The following is an 11,939-nucleotide window of genomic DNA, read 5'->3' on the forward strand; positions in this document are numbered from 1 at the left end:
TACTTCACTCTCTATAATCCAGTTTCATCCACCTCATTAGAACTGATTCAAATGTATTCTTTTTAATGGCTGAGTAATACTCCATTGTGTATATGTATCACAGCTCTCTTATCAGAAATAGAACTAAGACATTAATTGGCTCTGATCCTCACGAAATTATATTACCTATTAATAAAGCTCAATTTGAAAATGCATTAGAAACTTCTACCGATTTTCAAAAAGCCTTCTTAGACTATTTTGGAGAGATTTCATTTCATTATCCTTCTAATAAACTTTGAAATTTCTTCAAAAATACTAAATTTATTATCTCTTGCATTGTTATATCACAACCTATACCTCAAGCTGATGTTTTCTATATAGATGGGATAAAAATGCTAAAGCCTCATTTTGGTCTCTCAAAGAATATAAAGTCTTTTATACTAAATTTCATTCTGCTCAACAAAATGAATTATATGCTCTTATTCAGGTTATTCACCTACATCCTTACCCTATTAATATAATTTCTGACTACTCATATTCAGTTTTTGTACTAAAAAATATAGAAACTTCTACCATAAAGTCTTATCAGTCTATTATTCAACAACTTTTTCTTGAATTACAGTATATTATTAGGGACCACACTTCCCCCATTTCACACACTGAAACTACAAATAAAAAAATTAAAAAAGGAGGAATACACAAGAACAATTCTATCTTCCCTATCCAGAGCAGACTTTACTAGATTCCAGCGTAAGATATTCTTTAATCCTGTAACTATTGTTAATACAGCTTTATTTGTTTTAAAATTTTTAAACTTACCACAAGGAGTTATCTTGACATAAGCACAGAAACATTTCTAGGAATTGAAAGATACTTCTCTTCCTCTGCTCATTTGATATCAAGGTGGGCTAACTAAACAATGGAAATCTGGGAAATTAATCTTACAGGGAAAAGGATATGCTTATATTTCTCCAGATAGATCCAATGAAAATCAGTTGGCTCCCTCTCTGGAAGATCCGCCTCAGAAGATCCTCCGGCATTCAAAATAAAAAAGAAATGACAAAATTCTTGGGAAGAAAAAATTCCAACACAAGCCATGGTGACTCTAAAAATCTCCAAGAAACAACGCCCTTAATGTCATCGACCTTATGATCTCCTTGCTGCTGCTGCTGCTGCTGCTAAGTTGCTTCAGTCGTGTCCGACTCTGTGCGACCCCATAGACCGAAGCCCACCAGGCTCCCCAGTTCCTGGGATTCTCCAGGCAAGGACACTGGAGTGGGTTGCCATTTCCTTCTCCGATGCATGAAAGTGAAAAGTGAAAGTGAAGTCTTTCAGTCGTGTTCGACTCTTAGTGACCCCATGGACTGCAGCCTACCAGGCTCTTCTGCCCATGGGATTTTCCAGGCAAGAGTACTGGAGTGGGTTGCCATTGCCTTCTCCTACCTAGAGACAAACAAAAACCCTTACAAATCAAGCTAAAAATCTGGGTTCTCAACAGAGAATACCTCTGAATCTGGAAAATATTTTTGTTGCTATGCTTGCTTTGCTTGCTTCTGCTTTCCCCACTCAAGCTGAATTAATTAATCATACTTATTGGACCTATATACCTAACCCCCTTTTTCACTACAGGTATTTTAGACAAAAGACTGGTGGAACCCATCCTTATTATAAACATGTCTCAGAGCAACTGCGAACTAGTGGTTGACTTTCTCTCTTACAAGCTTTTCCAGAAAGGATACAGCAATGCCATCAATGGCAACCCATCCTGGCACCTGGAGGATAGCCCTGCGGTGAATGGAGCCCCTGGCCACAGCAGAAGCTTGGACGCTGGGAAGTGATCCCCATGGCAACAGTAAAGCAAGCCCTGAGGGAGGCAGGCAATGAGTTTGAACTGAGGTACCATCAGACATTCAGCGACCTGATGTCCCAGCTCCATATCACCCCAGGGACAGCATATCAGAGCTTTGAACAGGTAGTGTATGAGCTCTTCTGGGATGGGGTGAACTGGGGTGGCATTGTGGCCTTCTTTTCCCTTCGGTGCGACACTATGCATGGAAAGCATAGACAAGGAGATGCAGGTATTGGTGAGTCAGATCACAACTTGGATGGCCACTTACCTAAATGACCACCTAGAGCCTTGGATCCAGGATAACGACAGCTGGGACACTTTTGTGGAACTCTATGGAAACAATACAGCAACCCAGAGCCGCAAGGGCCAAGAGTGCTTCAACCGCTGGTCCCTGACGGGGATGACTGTGGCTGGTATGGTTCTGCTGGGCTTGCTCTTCAGCTCATAGTAACTATTCCTTTTGTTATAGTCATTCATATTTTATACAAGCTTACGTTCCTCTTCCTTTTGTTATAGCTATAGAGAACTTACAATTTAATAAGACTCTACGTTTTGTGACTTGTATAGATTACAAATTATATACTTGTCTTAATTCCTCTGTTTCTTTGAAAAATGAATCCCTGGAAAGAGGGTCCCATGGCAGGACTTGCCTCCTGGCTACTCACTAAATGACTCCAGTGATCTAAACGATTCATTGGATGGTTAATTCTTGGCATTTTGGGATTAATAGCCATTTGCACCACTGCTGCTATCGCAGACATTGCTTTACAAACCTCAGTTCAAACACATAATTTTATTCAAAATTAGACCAAAGATGCTCATACTATGTGGGCCACTCAGGCTCAGCTAGATGAGGAAGTTGAAGATGAACTATAGGAACTAAAAACAGCCATCAAAGGGGTCGGAGATCAATTAATAGATTTGCAGAAGCAAATAATACTAAAATGTGATTGGAATTCTGCTCAATTTTGTATTACCCCTGTTCAATTCAACTATAGTGCCTACAACTGGGAACAAATCAAATTTCATTTGCAAGACACACACGATAGAAATCTTTGAAACCTTCTCTAAAAGTCTGCCCTCTTCGAATAATTTGGAAACTTTAGCTGAACAGCTAGCTGACCAATTAATTATCTGGGCTAGACCCTCGAGGATGGTTCCAAAGTATTACTCATAGTATTGGGTCTGGTGCTGTAACATTGGTAATTGTCCTGGTAATTATATTTGTTGTATACCGATGCCTTTCAACAAAAATTGTTCAAACTAAACAAACTCAATTGGTCAGGGCCTTTTTGACAAAAATAATAAAAAAAGGGGGGATTTTCAGGGAACGTTTAATTTTAAGGAATCCTATATGTTGTTTTCTGTTTCTTAAGGGCCCTCTGTTCCTTATCAGTTCCTGGAAAACTGGAACAAGCAGAGCTGCCCGCAGTTCTCAGGACTGAGGTCATGAGGCAGAATGCATACATGGATTCCTTTTAGTAACATTTTACTTTTCTGTAAAACTACTTAGTCCTGTTCCTATTCGCACTACATGGATTGTCTTCTGTCCCTGTGACTATTGTTATTCCCCTAGTTACTGTTGTTATGCATCTGGTTTCAGTGTTTTTTACTCAACTTGATTTTTCTGCCTAAAGCTTCCTTGTATAACAATATATAAGCGCACACTGCCATGAATAAAGTACCCTTGTTCCACTAGAGACTTGGGTCCCCCGCATACTTCTTTTCTTTGCTTTCTTTTCATTGACTCCTGTCCCCAGGTCCCGGTATGTCAAGAATACCATAACAGTGGCCAAAGTATTGGAGTTCCAGCTTCAACATCAGTCCTTCCAGTGAATATTCAGGACTTATTTCCTTTAGGATGGACTGGTAGGATCTCCTTGCAGTACAAGGGACTCTCAAGAATCTTCTCCAACACTATAGTTCAAAAGCATCAATTCTTCGGTGCTCAGCTTTTTTGTAGTTCAACTGTCACATCCATCGGAGAAGGCGATGGCACCCCACTCCAGTACTCTTGCCTGGAAAATGACCACTGGAAAAACCATAGCCTTGACTAGACAGACTTTTGTTGGCAAAGTAATGCTTCTGCTTTTTAATATGCTGTCGAGGTTGGTCATAACTTTTCTTCCAAGGAGTAAGGGTCTTTTAATTTCATGGCTGCAGTCACCATCTGCAGTGATTTTGGAGCCCCCCAAAATAAAGTCTGCCACTGTTTCCACTGTTTCCCCATCTGTTTTCCATAAAGTGATGGGACCAGATGCCTTGATCTTAGTTTTCTGAATGTTGAGCTTTAAGCCAACTTTTTCAGTCTCCTCTTTCACTTACATCAAGAGGCTCTTTAGTTCTTCACTTTCTGCCATAAGGGTGGTGTCATCTGCATATCTGAGGTTATTGATACTTCTGGCAATCTTGATTCCAGCTTGTGCTTATCCAGCCCAGCATTTCTCATGATGTACTCTGCATATCAGTTAAATAGGCAGGGTGACAATATACAGCCTTGACATACTCCTTTTCCTATATGGAACCAGTCTGTTGTTCCATGTCCGGTTCTAACTGTTACTTCTTGACCTGCATACAGATTTCTCAAGAGGCAGGTCAGGTGGTCTGGTATTCTCATCTCTTTCAGCATTTTCCACAGTTTATTGTGATCCACACAGTCAAAGGCTTTGGCATAGTCAATAAAGCAGAAGTAGATGTTTTTTTGGAACTCTTGCTTTTTTGATGGTCCAGCGGGTGTTGGCAGTTTGATCTCTGGTTCCTCTGCCTTTTCTAAAACCAGCTTGAATATCTGATAGTTCAAGGTTCATGTATTATTAAAGCCTGGCTTGGAGAATTTTGAGCATTACTTTACTAGCCTGTGATATGAGTGCAATTGTGTGGTAGTTTGAGCATTCTTTGGCATTGCTTTGGGCATTTCTTTGGGACTGGAATGAACACTGACCTTTTCCAGTCCTGTGGCCACTGCTGAGTTTTCCACATTTACTGGCATATTGAGTGCAACGTTTTCACAGCATCATCTTTTAGGATTTGAAATAGCTCAACTGGAATTCCATCACCTCCACTAGCTTTGTTTGTAATGATGCTTCCTAAGGCTCACTTCACTTCACATTCCAGGATTTCTGGCTCTAGGTGAGTGATCACACCATTGTGATTATCTGGGTCATGAAGATCTTTTTTGTACAGTTCTTCTGTGTATTCTTCCCTGGAAAAGGAAATGGCAGTCCATCCCAGTACTATTGCCTGGTAAATCCCATGGACAGAGGAGCCTGGTAGGCTACAGGCCACGGGGTCACAAAGAGTCTGACACGACTGACTGACTTCACTTTCACTTTCACTATCTGTGTATTCTTGCCACTTCTTCTTATTTAGGTTATCTACCATTTTTTGCTATCACAAACAATACTGAAGTGACCACCTTATATTTCCTTGTCAATATGCATACTGTATGTAATTTTAAAGGAAAATTCCTAGAAGTGAACTTCTGGGTTTAAAAGGTTAAAGGGTTAATAGATTAAAGTGCTAAATTATCCTCTAAAAGGATTTGTCAATTTTTGTTCCTTTGAACATTATGTGAAAACAATATTACTTTCTCTACACCTTTGCCTTTACTGAATACTATCCATCCTTTAAATTTTTGCTAATAGTGAATAGTGTTTTCTCATTGGTTTAATTTGCATTTCTGTGAACAGCAGTGAAGCTGAGCATCATATATATATACATTTGTACTTTTAAAAACATTTCATTTGGAAGTAATTTCAAAAGTGCAAACACAAAAACAGTACAAGGAATGTATGCACACACTCTTTACCAGGTTCATTTTGCTTTATTATTTGCTCTCTCCATGTATGTTTACATGGGTATTTACATGTGTGGTGCATGTATGTTCATGTATGTGTGTGGACATAATTTTTTTGCCGACCTATTTGAATGTTACATATATTATAATACTTTAAGGTATCTCCATGTATATCCTAAAAATAGGAATACTTTTTTACATAACTATAATGAAGTTATCAAATTCATAAATTAGCATTAATACAATACCTTAATCTATCATTCATATTCCAGTTTTGTCCATTGACCTATTAATATCCCTGATAGGAGTCTTTCCACTTCAGTAAAAGATCCAGTCCAGGATAAGGTATGGCATTTAATTGTCATGTTTCTTTAGCTTTCTTTGATATAGAACATTTCCACAACCTTTCTTTGTCTTTCATGACATTAATATTTTGTAACAATGTAAGCCCCTGTGCCCCACTTTCTTAGTAGAATGTTCACCACTTTGTGCTTGTCAGATGTTTCCTAATAACAGACTGAGGTTATGCATTCTTGGCAAAAATACTGCATAGCTGATGCTGTGCTCTTCTCAGGGTATCACGTCTAGGGCATGGCTTGTCCATCTCTTCCTTATTGGTTATGATAATAGCCACATGTCAAGTGTTCAACATGCATCCCTTGTTTGTTAAGTACTGGATTCAAAGATGAATAAGATAATCCCTTTGCCAAGGAGATTACAGTCTAGGCAGGAAGCAGAAATATAAACAGAAAAAATGTGTTGAATGTAATAGAGACATGAACAATGGAGTAATTAAATCTACCTTTAGGAATAACTCTGGCCAGGGAAGCTTCACAGAGATGAGTTACTTAAGAACAGGAACTATCCCAATGAATGTTTGTTTCCTCGATAGCACCTTTCCTTAAACTCATTATATAAATGTTGAATAAGTTAATGGAAAAAATCTATGTACCTCAAAATAAAACTGTCAGAATATGGTGCAAAATATGATTTTATTTCTCTTTGTAGTTCACTATCCATTATAGAATTGAATGTTTTACACACTGAATAAATTTATTTACATGCTGAGAGAAAATGTTCATAGTGAATAATGTGTAAAAAATGTGGTTTATAAATTTACGATATAAGTTTTTCTAATATAGTTTTATAGCCAGTTAGAGACTTTGATTACAAACTTGAAATATGTACAGAATCACAGATCTTGATGCAGAAAAGAATTTCAAGAGTGCATTCATTCCGATCTCTTCTCTTGAGGCAAGGTCAATTATACACATGAAGCCATGGTGCTCAGAGAAATTTAATGCTTTGACAAGGTTAAAGTTGTACAGTTATCAAGGCTCTGTATAGTCCAGATCTAATGCCAGGCATGTTCCTGGCAATAATTGGTGCTTAATCCATATTTGCAGAATGAATAATTCTTTCTTCCCAGTGTATTGCGTAATCTACTGTTCATACTGAACTTTTATGAATCCCTATGATTGCAGCTTTTATGTGTGGTCTCCAAGAGTCACAGCTAACCCTTCAGGTCATGTCCTAAAGTTACAGGTTCTATTGCTGTGAACTGATACGATGGTCTAATAGCGATACCAAATGAGACATGTTTGTAATCATGAGTCTTGCAGTAGCCACATTAAAGAGGTAAAAGAGAGAAGAAAGTAAATTTTCACAATATATTTTATTTAATGAATATACGCAAAGTTTAACATTTTGATGTGTAAATAATATAAAAATTACTGAGATATCTTACATTCTTTCTTTATAGTTTCTTAGAAAAGCAGTGTATATTTTCCACCCCAATCTTGTTTTGGACTGTCTACATTTCAGGTGCCTGAGAGCCACGTGTGGCTAGTGATTTCTGTACAGTCCAATACCAACGGTATGGAGTGCGTGTTGGACAATGCAGATCTAAAACATGACCTTTGGTAATCCACTTTGTGCTTCGCATTGCTTAATGACAGATGCCAAAGGACAAATGTCCCAGTTAAGGGTTTCTTCTCCCACTAGACCTGACTGTGACGTAGTCTCAGGATTGTGAGTACAGATCTTTATATAGTTCTTTCACAGAACTGCAGAATTTTAGGAGGGGACAACGCAGTATGGCAGGACTTGGATAAAAATACTCACAGGACCGTTTGTTTCTCGTGCTTATGGGGGCGGCGGCTAGTTGTGATGCTCTCAGAATTAGACCACGAATAATGTGTTTATCTAAATTGTTCTCCATGTTCCTTCTATAGATTGATACATCACAGCATCAAGATAAAATTGCTTACTCCTAGGTTTGAGGGGAGGAAAACAAGGTAGCTTTGATGAAAATTTGACACTCAGATTTTAAATTCTTTATTTTATATGTTGATAGTGAACATTTTTCTTTGCTATTATTAGAGACAGAAACCTTTGTAGGACATAATATTTCAAATTAGTGGGTAAAGATAAATGGACTTAATACACGATCTTGAGATAACTGAGCACACATCTGTAGAACTGTAAAATAACAAAGCCGGGTCCCAACTTTGCCTCTATGTCAATCAGATGTTTTGGCTGATGCTGTTGGTGGAGTGCAAGATTGGAGGGCAATTTGGCAATGTCAATTTATTTATTTATTGTTTTTAAATAAATTATTTGCTTTTATTTTTGGCTGCTCTGGGTCTTCGTTGTGTGCATGCCAGGATATCTCTAATTGCAGTTAGCAGTCGTATGAGGTAGGCATTGTTATTCTCATTAGCTTCTTTAACATGGATTAGGACAGTTCAGAGAGAGGTTTGACTAAGATCACACAGCTAGTACATGGTAGGCAGTCTGATCTAAAAATGTAGGTTCTTTATCAGTATTAATTAGTACCTTGATATATTTGGGAGGTCATAAATTTTATTTCTTTTTTAAATCTTTTGGCTGTGCTGTGCAGTATGCTGCTGCTGCTGCTAAGTCACTTCAGTCATGTATGGGATCTTATTTCTCCAACCAGGGATTGAACCCACACCCTGTGCATTGGAAGAGTGGGGTCTTAACTCCTGGACTTCCAGAGACATTCCAGATTTTATATATCCTCCCCTTTTCAACATACAATAATTTTTTCTTTTAAAGAAAATAATTTTATTCAGAGATAAGGAATCTCTTTACAGCCAGGGGGCAGCAAATGATTGCTTTTGAACCATGTGTAGGGCAAGTGAAAAAATGCAGATAGATTTTTAAACTGCTTAACTATAGTTAATAAGCCCCAAAATAAGAAAATGAAAGTCTTGCCTGGGCTTTTCTTTATGCTTTTAGAAAAAGTTACTTTCATGTTAAAGGAATATTTAAAAATATTACTTTGAGGTCATAAATTTATACAAAGACTATCATCATCTTGATCTGAATCTTGATCTAAATATCAGTATCTCTAATATTTTTCCACTTTGATTTTATATTTTAAATGCCAGAATATGTCTATTCATTACAAATATTGTAATTGCTGTTTTCATAAGAGAGTGAAATAAAATTAGAAATGGAATTTCAATTTATGTATACAAGATATTTTTTAAAGATTCAAGAAGGAGGAAAGTGATAGGGAAACATGAGCATCAACTGAAATATTAACTTAGGTTTTCCGTGTTGTAAAAAGGTACAATTGTTAGATGCTGTAAATGAAGATTTGAGGGTGCTTTTAGATCTTTTTAAAGGGATAATACAGAGAATAGCAGAATGGGGCATTTACTAATAAATAACAACTCAATAATCTTTGATAATCTAATGGGAAAACTGATACTTAAATGTTGTTTCTCCAAATCCATAGACAGAACTGGAATTGGGACGCAGGATTCTTAACATTCTGATGGACATGAGTTCTAAAACTGAGGGGAATTCATATTTAATTTATTTACCATCAGGCAGATACCAATCCAAAATGAGGAATGCAAGCGTTCCCTTTGGAATGACTGTGGGGTGAGAAGAGACGGCAGAGGCAGGTGGCCCGTGCCCAGCAGGGGTCGGGGCAGGACTCAGGTGAATTTTGCTCCCTAGACTGCTGGGTCTTGCTTCAGCTCCTCCTTGGACTGGCTTGCCCGCCTGAGGCCTAACCCCCCAGGCTTACTGCTGGGAAGGGCTCCAAAGACCTCTCTCCAAGAGCCTCTGCTCAGCAAGCCATCACCTGAGGTCCGTTCCTTTTATTCAAAGCAGCCTCTTAAAAATAGTAGGTGTGCTTGAGGGAAAACACATTATACTACCAGACATTACTAGTGCTTTTGGATGACTGATTTCCTTGGCTAGTTTCCTTTAGGATAGGGAGCAGGATTCAGCCTTTCCCCCAGGGCTCAGCCTCCTGGTCTTGTTTTGTAAACCCTTCCTCCTGGTGCCTACTCTAATCTCCCCACATGGAAGCCAGTGACTTGCCTTTTTAAAGATTTTTTTTAAACTTTGTATTGTACATTGGCGTATAACTGATTGACAACGTTGTGATGATTTCACAGCAGAGCAACTCAGCCACACATGTACATGTATCCTATACATATACATGTATCCATGTACATGTTCCCTAAACTCCCCTCCCAGTCAGGCTACCACGTAGCATCGAGCAGAGTTCCCTGTGCTCCTTGGTAGGACCTTGTTGCTTATCCATTTTAAATGCAGCAGTGTGTACAGGGACACGTCTTGCTCTTGCTTGACTCCTTCTGACCCTGGCATAGACTGAGCCTAGAAGAGAGGGGAGTGGGCGTGGGCATGTCCGGAGGAAGATGTTCCCAGAGAGGGCCTGTGGCCAGCAGGCAGGGCTTAGACCCCCAGAAGGAGGAGGGCGTGGCTGAGGCCTGCAGCTGGAGGCAGGGCGAGGAAATGTGTACATTTCATGATAGCACTGCTGAATGGTTGTCCTTTGCAGAGGTGAGAGAAAACAATCATCTGAACTCCTCTGGGTTCTAAATTAATGCTGTATCCCACCTCCATTAATAAGGCTTTGCATTTGACAAAGAATTTTCTACTTCTTTGTCTCAAACAACAAACATAAGAAGAGGCCCTTTTGATATATACATCTGAGGAATCGCGGGAAGTTCTATGCACAGGGAAACATTATGTTTTTAGTGTTGTGTCCAAACGTAGTTTGCATATAATATAAACATTGTGTAACTTTTATAAATTTATATCATATTCATATACTTACATATCTACATAATATTTATATTTCCCCTTGCTATGGTCCTAACTCTAGTTGGCACCGTGCATGCTGCGTCACTGGCCCACATTTTTTGAACAGAACTCCTCTCAGATTTGAGCTCATTTAGGGACACCTTGTCCACCAACTCCAGCCCCTCCTCCCCCTGCCTGCTGAGCTTTCTTCCCGACTATATTGTTTTTATGGAATCTAAGGCTGTGGATCATGTTTGCATCTCTCTTCCAGCTCTTCTCTGGTGGCTCAGCTGGTAAAGAATCCGCCTGCAAAGTGGGAGACCTGGGTTTGATTCCTGGGTTGGGAAGATGCCCTGGAGAATGGAATGGCTGCCCAGTCTGGTATTCTGGCCTGGAGAATTCCGTGGACTGTATAGACCATGGGGTTGCAAAGAGTCGGACACGACTGAGCACCTTTCACTTTCACTTTTCACTTTCCAGTTTTTAAACAGTTGATTTGCTATTAGCTTTAGTACCTCTGTATCACCTGCTTCCTTACATGATTTCCGCATCTTCACAAGGTCTGTAGTGCTCAGCACTGCAGTACATGTGTCAGTGTTCCTGCTTCCAGGCCTTTGCACTTGCCACCCCTTTTCGAGGAGCATTCGTCCCCCAGATAGTCACTTGACTCTACAATGTGGGAGACCCAGGTTCGATCCCTGGGTTGGGGAGATCCCCTGGAGAAGGAAATGGCAATCCACTCCAGTACTATTGCCTGGAAAATCCCATGGACAGAGGAGTCTGGTAGGCTACAGTCCATGGGGTCACAAAGAGTCGGACACGACTTAGCGACTTCACTTTCACTTTCACTTCCTTGAGACTCAACTTAAATATACCGGTCAGTGCCTGAAATCCTCCTCCCTGCCCCATGGCATTTTGTAGCTCCCTTTCCTGCTTTGTTTTTCTACTGAGTACAAAATACACCTAGTCTTCTAGAGATTATATTTTACTCATTAATGTGGTTTGTTTTCTGTCTAAATTACATGTTCCAGGAGGACAGAGACTTTGGTCTATTTTGTTCAGAATTGTATCCTCAGTGCTAGCACACAGTAGGTGTTTAATTAGTAGTAACTCATAAAGGAATGAATAAATAGCAGCATTAAATAAATGCAGTAGAAATGAATCAGAGTACTCAGGCGTTGGATCTGAGCCTAGAACTGATGTCAAGGGAAATGAATGATT

At 39.3% G+C, this 11,939-nt stretch overlaps 1 pseudogene; it reads left to right on the forward strand.

Annotated features, from left to right (window-relative positions):
* Positions 1–1,369: 1,369 nt before the first annotated feature.
* On the forward strand, positions 1,370–3,528 carry LOC113903976 (annotated as a pseudogene).
* Positions 3,529–11,939: the final 8,411 nt, after the last annotated feature.

This window comes from Bos indicus x Bos taurus, chromosome 14, assembly GCF_003369695.1.
Source record: "Bos indicus x Bos taurus breed Angus x Brahman F1 hybrid chromosome 14, Bos_hybrid_MaternalHap_v2.0, whole genome shotgun sequence".
NCBI classification, from domain to species: Eukaryota; Metazoa; Chordata; class Mammalia; order Artiodactyla; family Bovidae; genus Bos; species Bos indicus x Bos taurus.